Raw genomic sequence first — 9,323 nt, 5'->3', positions numbered from 1 at the left:
TGTAAAAAGCCTAATCTGGAACAGAAGCGCTGATGCTTAACCTCAGAGTGCTAAATTCTCCCCTGTGCCTTTTGAGAAATAATGGAAGCTTCTGTCCTGCATGTAAGGCATCCCCCCCATCACTTATGAAACACAAAATACTCCAGGCAGTGCTTTCAAATAAGCCAGTTCAATTACTGAAAAATTACCTTTTACCTGTTCAACTGAGCTGAGAAAACACAGCTTACAAAGAATTCAATTATGTTTTCACACATGCAGCAACGAATGTGCTCTGCAGAAATATGTCAGACTGAATATTCATATACTTATTTCCAGTCATTTGAATTTTACTGCAGCAGTGGGTGAGGGTGAAGGCTTTCATCTGTGGGCGAAGCATGCCCTTTGTCTAAATGCTGTACAACATGTGGCAATTACAAGCAAAACATCTGATACAACTACCAGTTAACTACCATGTCCCAAGTTTTACTTTTGTATGTTGAAGGACATACAAAGTTTGTATAAAAACATCCATTAAATTCCCTTTAGTTTCCCTGTCTCTGTGTGCTTTTGCTGACCAATTCTCAATATTTCATTGATGTTTAATCAATGGATATACAGATGGTATAGATATATATATATCCAGGTGCTTAGCTAATAGAATTTATGTTGGAGAAATAAGAGGAAATCACTCACCCTGTCCTGGGCTTGCGAGGTAAACTCCTGATGGAGCGGATCTCCAGAGAGAGATCCTTCCCCACTCGCAGTCGGCTCTTAAATGGGTCTAGGAGAGGTGCAGCCAGGCTCCACCCCTTCCTGCAGCACAGGTGAATTGCCTTCACCTGTGCTCCCATGGCTGACTCATTGCTTGCCTCAGGTGATCAATCAAAGGTTCAGGCCGTGATTCAGCAGCCCCATACACTTGATTTATCTCAGAGCCCAGTCCCTACTTCATCTGAGCTTACTGTGAGAAAGAAATGGGAACAAAAGTTCCTTCAACTTCACCTGCTCTCCAAACCCCCATGAGCTTCCAGTGGAAACAAATGAAACAAAAGAGCAAAAACAACCATGGTAGAAACTGCACAGACTTCTATGACTGTTTCATTTGCTAGTAATTCAGTAAAAGCAGCATTTGCTTGCAGAGATCTGCATGAGATGATGGAAAACTACAGGTAGCATTGAAGAAGTCTTAATTACCAATGGATGTGGCAGCCTTCAGCCTGTGAGCGGAGCACCCTGCCTATCTAACCCCACTCCTCTTGTCGTTGCGATGGTTTCTACTCCTCCTGGCAAGGAAAGTATGTTAGAAACAGCTGCTATTCCTCCTTCTGCTGCTTTCCCTCAGTGGGAGGATGGCAGGAATAGTTGCCAGCAAGGCAATGGCTCAGCTGATGCCAGCTATTTTTACACAAGAGCGCAGTCTTGCAGGCTGCTGCTGCCCACCTGCTCAGAAATCTAGCTGAGCACTTTGCAGGATAAGGACCCATGATGCTGCCTTTTGCACCGCAAATTGCCTCCAAGGTAACTAATACTTTAAACACTTCAATTTTGTTCAGCCGAAGTACAAGAAAAGACTTAATCCAACTACTAATGAGATCCTGAGGTGCTGTTCCACTCTAATCAGCAGTGGAAGTTACATCAGGTCCAAATGTGACATTTTTCAAGCACAGGTACCTGGAAATAAGGGTGCAGCTCTCCAGTCACTTTAAGCTACTATTAAGCTACTATTATCTGGGTTTTTTGAGCTGTCATCAGATGAAAGTCTTGCCCTCTGCTTTGTACTGCATTTCAACTCACATGAGGTGGATCGAGTGGCAGATCTGGCTGAAAAATTCACCTTATGGCTGAGTTACTTTTAATCTGGAGCTTTCCAGTGTCACCTACTGTGTAGCTGCATAAAACCATACGGCAACAAAAAGGAGGTCGTGAAGGAGTGAGGGCAGGGGCTCTTTCAGCAACAGGCACCATATTATTGTTTTAGAAGCATTTTCACAGTTCTTACTCCAAACTGCCTATCCAGAAAAATGACTTCTAACCGCAAGCAACAAGAAAACAATCAGTTATGAAATGCGAGCTACTGCAACTTCCCTTTGAAGTCTTTGAGAGCACTGCATTATACAAAAGATCACTGGACTGGTATTCCACTGCAAAAACTGAAATAAAACTAAGAAAATTTCAAAATTTTGAATACTTTTGCTTTTGCTTTTCCCTGTACAAAAATTTCATAACAAGATACACAATTTTCACAATTGCTTTGCAGTCAGTTAAAAGACAAAGTTCAATTTCTTGCACCCGTTGCGCGGCATTCACAGCCAACCAGCAAACAACCACAGGAATCAACCGAACCGGCACGAAACCTGTCTCCATATTGCATCCAGTCCCCTTGCTTATTGCAATACAACCCAACTGAATCCAAAACCTATTATCAGTGGACTCATTTTGAAATAAAACTTTAACAGAGGACTTGTTGCTGTGTCATTCTCCAAAGGATTTCCCTGCAGCAGTATGCCTTCCCTAAAAAATGTCATTATTAATGGAATTAATTTCTAACAGAGGTTTACAAGTCAGGTCAGTTACTAGAGCAATTATCATCAAATCCAAGCCAGCGTATTATCAGTCAGTGCCGATACATGAACCCAACAGATAATAACTATCCCTGAAATGTCCTAGAGTAATGAGGATACACATAAAAAAGCAGATCTTCATTCTTGCTCAACATTGATATATAACGGCAAATTCACCCCTTGCTTCCCAAATATAAGCCACCTCTATTTCCCAGTTAGCTAGCCAGCACAGTGAGCATTAAGAGCACCAGTCATCAGCAGAAGTATGCTTACATATGCCAGTAAATCGATTCACCACTAACATCTGCCTCAAAAAAAGTTTTGTTTGGCAGTTCTTACTGCCTTCCCACCTGGGAAATGAAAATATCCACTTGTCACTATGTACAAGACTGCTTCTCATATGCAAAAGAATTCTAATTTTACATCTTCAGCTGACTGCTAACTGCACAAGATTCTCAATTTACTATTATGTTAATAACTCCCAGACCTTACAATGGTAAGGGATATGAGCACATGAGAGGAGGAGGAAATCAAGAAAAGCCCACTCAAATAAGAAAAGTGAGAAGAGGAGAAGGAAACCACACAACATCCCAGTGTCAGACCCATCCACCAAGGCCTTGGCAGAAGAGAGGAGCTTTGCACTGTGAATGGAAAGAACAAACTTGAGCTATGGTGAATGGCAGATGGGAACCAGTTTCATAATCAGAGATCTACTGTGGAATATGCCTGAGTATACATGGACAAAGAAACGTAACTTGTGAGTAATTCTAGATGCAGCTAGTCAGTGCATGTATATATATAAACACTATGAAAATATTTGCATTCGGCACTTGTTAGAAAGCTTTCATTATAAACTCCAAACAAATATTAGTTTGGAGCAAAGAGCACGTTAATAGGACATAAACATTTCAGCAGGATGGCAATATTTGATGAAATATGGGAAAAGATATTTAAAAAGTCTTCAGACAAAAGCTTTTTTCTTAAGACTTCACAGAATGCCTGGTATCAATTGCCAAATCTTTACTTACCTTCTCAACCGGGGTATTTTCTTCACTTGTTACACTTGCTTTTCTTGATTCGTTTTTTGTTCTGCTCAGCCTCCGGGAGACCTTCTCTCTAAGCAAAGTGGCATATCCAATGTGTTCGTAGATGGGATTTGTTGTCATTTTGGAAATATACTCAGAAGCCTTTGTTTCTATATACAATGTTATCAAGCCATCTGTTACTAGATCATGGATTGATTCAAATCTTTTCTCCCCAACGAAGTGCTTCCCATCATAGAACAACCTGTAGTTTAAGGTCTGATTGCCAAATCTGCATATACCAGAAGAAAAGGAGGAAGAGGACAAAAAGACAGAGGGAAGAATGTTAGAGGGAATTCACACTTCAAAACACTTGAAGAGATTATTTTGCTGACAAGTCAAACTGACTGGACTGCATATGGAACATGCACATAGTGCAAATGCATCTTCGTGGTGCCCCAACTCAAATCAGAACCTAAACCTAACCGTACCCCATGGAGTAGGATACAACCACATGGGTTGAATATAAATCCTGAAGGGCCTACAATAGCCAAGAGAAAGGCATGTTGTCACTGACATGACCTTACGTGGGATGCATAATTGTGTTGAGGGCTGGTCTGTCTTGAAATGTTTCTGAGGTCCAGAAACTGGAGAATTTTAACAATGCTGGCCATTAATTACAGCCACTGAAAAGATGGGCACTTCTAGCAAGCAACTTAAACTCAAAGGTCTGAGCCACTCTCGGGTAGGAAGTCAGGGAGACTGAGCTCCTAATTCTAGGAGGTGCAAACTATGTGTAAATTCATGGCAGGTGTAAACTTCATTTTTTTTTTTTTAAATAGATGAAAAACTGAAGCGTTGCAGCAGCATGTTCTGCTACAACACCAATGCAGAATTCTACTCTCGACTAAAGGATTCAATGATATGACACTGGGTTATGTGGACTTATGTTCTACCAAATGTGCACATTTTGTACACTTCCTAGTGCATTCAAATCAAATGGTGTAAGTCTTTTATTTTTTCACCCAAGTTTTTCATATGAATTCTCAATTTATAATCAAATTCATTTTTTGAGTCTACAAATATTATCTGGATGGACTTAGAAATCATGCAGCAGTGTCAAAACAGCAGGGAATTTGCCATAATCCCCATCCTTTGGTAGTTCTTTTATTCTTTAAATCTCTCTCCAAAACCTTAAGAAATTACATTTGTTCTTTTTCAGCTGACAAAAGTTGCTTTTAATTTACAACACTTTGCAATGACTCACCAGCTTTCCAACTCTACCATCTGCACATCAATATGAACTCTCAGAAGGATTTCAGCACCATTTCACAGCTACTTGGGATAAGCAGTTTTGCTACTGGCTTACTAGTAGGAGGGTGAAAATGAGGACTTCTATTTTGTGCATGTCCCACAGAAGGAATAATGCTATAAGCATTGTAACGTATTGACAAGTAGTTTGTTTTGACAAAATCCAGTAGAATATCTGGTCCTTTTCACATTAACACAAAATACCTTTAAGACTGCCACATGGGAAGGTTTTGGATGGCACAGCCAAGACAGGAGCAGCTGTATGTATCTTCAAGGAAAGTCACCTATGAGGGGCTGTGAGGCTATAGCTTGGGATCTCACGGAATTTTCAGTTCAGGTGTATAACAGACTTTTTCTTCTGAGCATCCCATGCTTCACACTGTGTTCTACAGTGAGCTTGAATTTCACTCAGAGGAAGAAAACTGACCTCTTATCTGTTGCTGGACCTCATGATTTTCCTGGGCCTGATTCTTTAAATATCATCTCCTGTTGCTGGTGTTGGTAAAACACATCACAGAGCTTAGAGAACAACCTAGCTGAGTCCTCTGTTGGGACATTTTTCCCTTGTCCTCACCTCCATATTGTACAGTTTTGAGATAGAAGCTGCACGTTTATCTCTCTGTAACACTCAATTGTAGGTAACAGAAATGTTGAAAGCAGGCAGTGGCTTCTGAAAGCAATCTCCTAGCCAAGCACTAACACACAGACAAAGCGTGTTAGTAACTGTGGTGCTGCAATAGTCAGGTTGCTGTCAAAAGAGTGCAAAACCACCCCAAGCCACACAGTGTTTTTAGTGTTGGTGGGTGTAGACATCCCTCAGGTGGGACTGACATTGCCTCCTCCATCAAGCACCTTTACAGCTGAACAGTAAATCCCTATTAAAACAGCATTTACCTGAGAGCAAGTGTGTAGCAGCCAGGTTGCCTCTGGCTTTCTCTTAGAATGTATGCTCCTTCTACGCCAGCAAGTATCTCATCTGCTTGCTCCCGAGAAATGATCCCATGGAACCTAAAAGGAAGATATTAAGGCAATTTTCAGAACAACCGAATCAGAAATGCCTCCCTGCTCTACTCCAGAAACCACTGAAAAGCTTCTGAAATGAGACTGCAGATGCAGCAGGACACAACGCTGTCTCAATCTATGTGAGAACTTGGCAAGTGAGAAGCAAAGAGCAAACAACAGCCAAGTGATCCCCCAAAATCTTTTCCCATTAATATACCATGTTTTTACAACTTTTTTCCTCTATCAGTCAATGCTTCTCTTCTTTATTTCCTCTACAGAAGCTTTGTGGGGACAGAATAGAAAAATGTGCAATAATGGCAATATTTTTATTTTAAATGGAGATTATTTCAAAAGAAGTCATTCTTAGTACTAGTTTGCTTTAGCTTTTAATACTGCTTCCTTAAGTTTGTAGCTGAAACTGAGAAGAAAAATGGCAACAGTAACTCAAAATTCTTTTCTGTACGTTCTGAAGTAGAAGATATTTCACATCCTTGAGAAAAAGTGTTTTCTTTATTTCAGTCAAGTTCCTCATTCTGTGTAGCAGTACTTCTGTGATTCTTTTGCCACTGTATTTTATGAAAGAAAGAGGCTGTAGGACGCACAATTAACCTTACGGTAATCAATGTTTAGGTGTGATCCTTCTGTAAGTACAAAGTCTTTACAGCAGTTTCAGTTTTAGCTCCTACACACATTTTGCTACCTTATGTTTCCAAGGGTCAACTCAGAGGTTTTGAAAGTTTCTATTTTTGCCACTGTCTCTGAAAAATGGCACCAAATTGTATTGACCTGAAGTGTTTTCTCTTTTCTGACAATACATTTGAAGTGGCATATTTCTAACATTGCCTCTGGCATGGTAGTGGAAGAGAAGAAAAACACACTGGATGTAAATGCAATTGTTGTCCTATTCTCTTAAGTTGTATTTCACAACTAATATATGCTGGAAACATTAGATTTTGGCGCTTTTACCATAGTAACTTTATATTCAAAAACATGTAAATTGATTCATACTTTCTTTCTGTACTGCTGGGGACACGGTCATTTCCTGCTGCACCCAAATCAAAACAAGCATCTTTTAGATGACATATTTTAAGCTTGTTTTTACTAGTAAACTTGTGGCAACTTGTACACCTAGTTAAAAATAATGAGCACTACCAGAAGCTTACTATAAAATAAAGCAAGCTTTAGTGTAGATAGTAGGAAAAAATCCTCTGCTGGTACTTAATATAAGAAACTTCTGGGACAGTACAGTACTACTGGACTACAGGATCCCTGGGGCACCTGTGAAATTTCTTTAACCATGGGTGTTAAGCACTGGGTAATCTATGCATTTCTCATGTATGTTTTCAGTAAATATATGTATAAAACCAGTTGTGCATGGTACGAGATTGTCTGGACTCAGCCTCTTATCTGTGACAGCAGCAGACAATAATTGTTCATGGAAAGAGTATGGGAAGCAGTCAAATACTTTTTTCACTTCACATCCCGTCCATCCATTCATCACTGCTTAAGCCAGAAGTTGTGCCCATCAGCTGTGACCTTACCCTTCATGAATCAGAGAGTCACACTTGGAAAAACTTCAATATCACTGCGCTTTTGGCCTCCTATGCATCCCGTGGCAATGAACCTGGGAGTAACACTGTGAACTCCCCTACTGGGCATTCACTGGGGAAGGGCTGTTTATCTTCTATATACTGCAGTCCATCACTTAGCTCTGCCTTTCATTGGTTCTACACTCCAAATACAAGGCAGAAGGAATGGGGAGAGCGGGACCACAACTACCTACACTGATTAAGATGCAGCCACCCTGTGGATTTATACAGTAATATAATTTCATATTTTCTATTTCTTTCCCTAGGAGGTCCTGATCCTCTTTCCAACTGAGCACTGAGTCAGTTTCTGGCACAGGGTTGCCGCCGGTGGTTCTGAAATCTTTCTGAGTGGTAAGAATGGATGTGATGGCCCCGAGGTGACTTCCTGCCAGCCCCACACACACCCACGGGATGCCAACTTGCATGCACTGCATGGGTGAAAGGTTGTCGCAATAGTTTTACAAGTCTTGCTTGAGATAGCGTGATGGCTTGCTTAGCTGGATGCTGTCTTCGGCTCTGTTGTACTCCCATGGCTAGATCCAAATTCCCTACTGCCTAAGAGAGTATTAAAAAAAATGAAACACGGTAATTAGGGGCAAGCTGCTTGGCTCTTGAGCTTCTCAAGAGCAGAAGAGGATTGTTTAGCACAGTTGTGTCTGAGCTGGAAGAAAATAAGAACATGGGATCTCAGCACTTTAGCCAGTGATAAGATGTTAAGCCTCAGCAGATTACTTCAGTAAAGGCCAAATGCTAGCACTGCAAGTGGTACTGAATCAGGAGACCGTGGTGGCAGCTGCAATGGCTTCTCCCTTTCAGTTTTACCTGCTCAAAATTCTTTGCAAATACTGAATCCAGCTCCTTACAAGTAAGCTACTGATAGGCATGAAAGCTGTTAAGCTTGAATAAATTATGCTCTAGTGGTCCCTTATTTTCCTTACAACAATAATGCACCAACACTTAGGCCATTTTAGACCTCATAACTTTACCAGGCTTAGCAGTACTTTGACACGCAGCAGTAGGTATGCACACTTCCATATCCAGGTGTGAGTGTTAGGGAGGAGGAAGCATAAGGACACCCTTAAAAAGGCACTGATGGAGGCAAGCTACCCATCACAGGGCCACTGGCAGGTTAAAACAACAAGAATAAAAGAAAAAAACCACTCAACACGGTATCTTTTTTTCCCCAAACTGTCCTCATAAACATAAACCTGCAGGCTCCAATAGTGGCACAGATTTTGAGCAGCAGTACTGAACTGTAACATCAATAACATCAATACAATATTAGGCATTCAAGATACTTAGCTTTGAGTTGAAGCAAAAGATAAAAGAAATTATTTATCAGAACTCCACTGTGGTTTTTTGTTGTTGTTTTAATTCTAGAACTACAACACCCAACAGATACTTAAAAGAAAAGGATACTTACTCTCTTCCATAATACTTTGGTCTGTTCTCCACCTAGATTTTGAAAGAAAGGAAAAAATGTTTCAAACAGTTTTAGATAAGCAACAAAAAAATAAATTATGCTTGATTATTAATGAGGACTTCTGAGCCCATCTAAATGCTGAAATTCTGCAGATTCAAAACTGTGACATGATGACCAGAACAGAACGGGAAAATAAAATGAGAAGAAGTGGTTTTACTTATGGATTTCTAGAAGAATAGCACCTATCAGAGGTTAAAAAAAAACAAAACAGAACTATATAAAATTGCATAAAATCTGATCAATTGCATAAAGAATATGTATTAGTATTTTTTACTAGTCTAATACTTATAAGATTTTCTTTATATACCATTTATTCTTACCCTTATCCTTTACCCTTAAACATTTTTTTTTTTGTCTATACATGGCAAATAACCTA

Source organism: Meleagris gallopavo, chromosome 6 (assembly GCF_000146605.3).
Source record: "Meleagris gallopavo isolate NT-WF06-2002-E0010 breed Aviagen turkey brand Nicholas breeding stock chromosome 6, Turkey_5.1, whole genome shotgun sequence".
NCBI classification, from domain to species: Eukaryota; Metazoa; Chordata; class Aves; order Galliformes; family Phasianidae; genus Meleagris; species Meleagris gallopavo.
Note: the sequence above shows the minus strand (reverse complement) of the source record.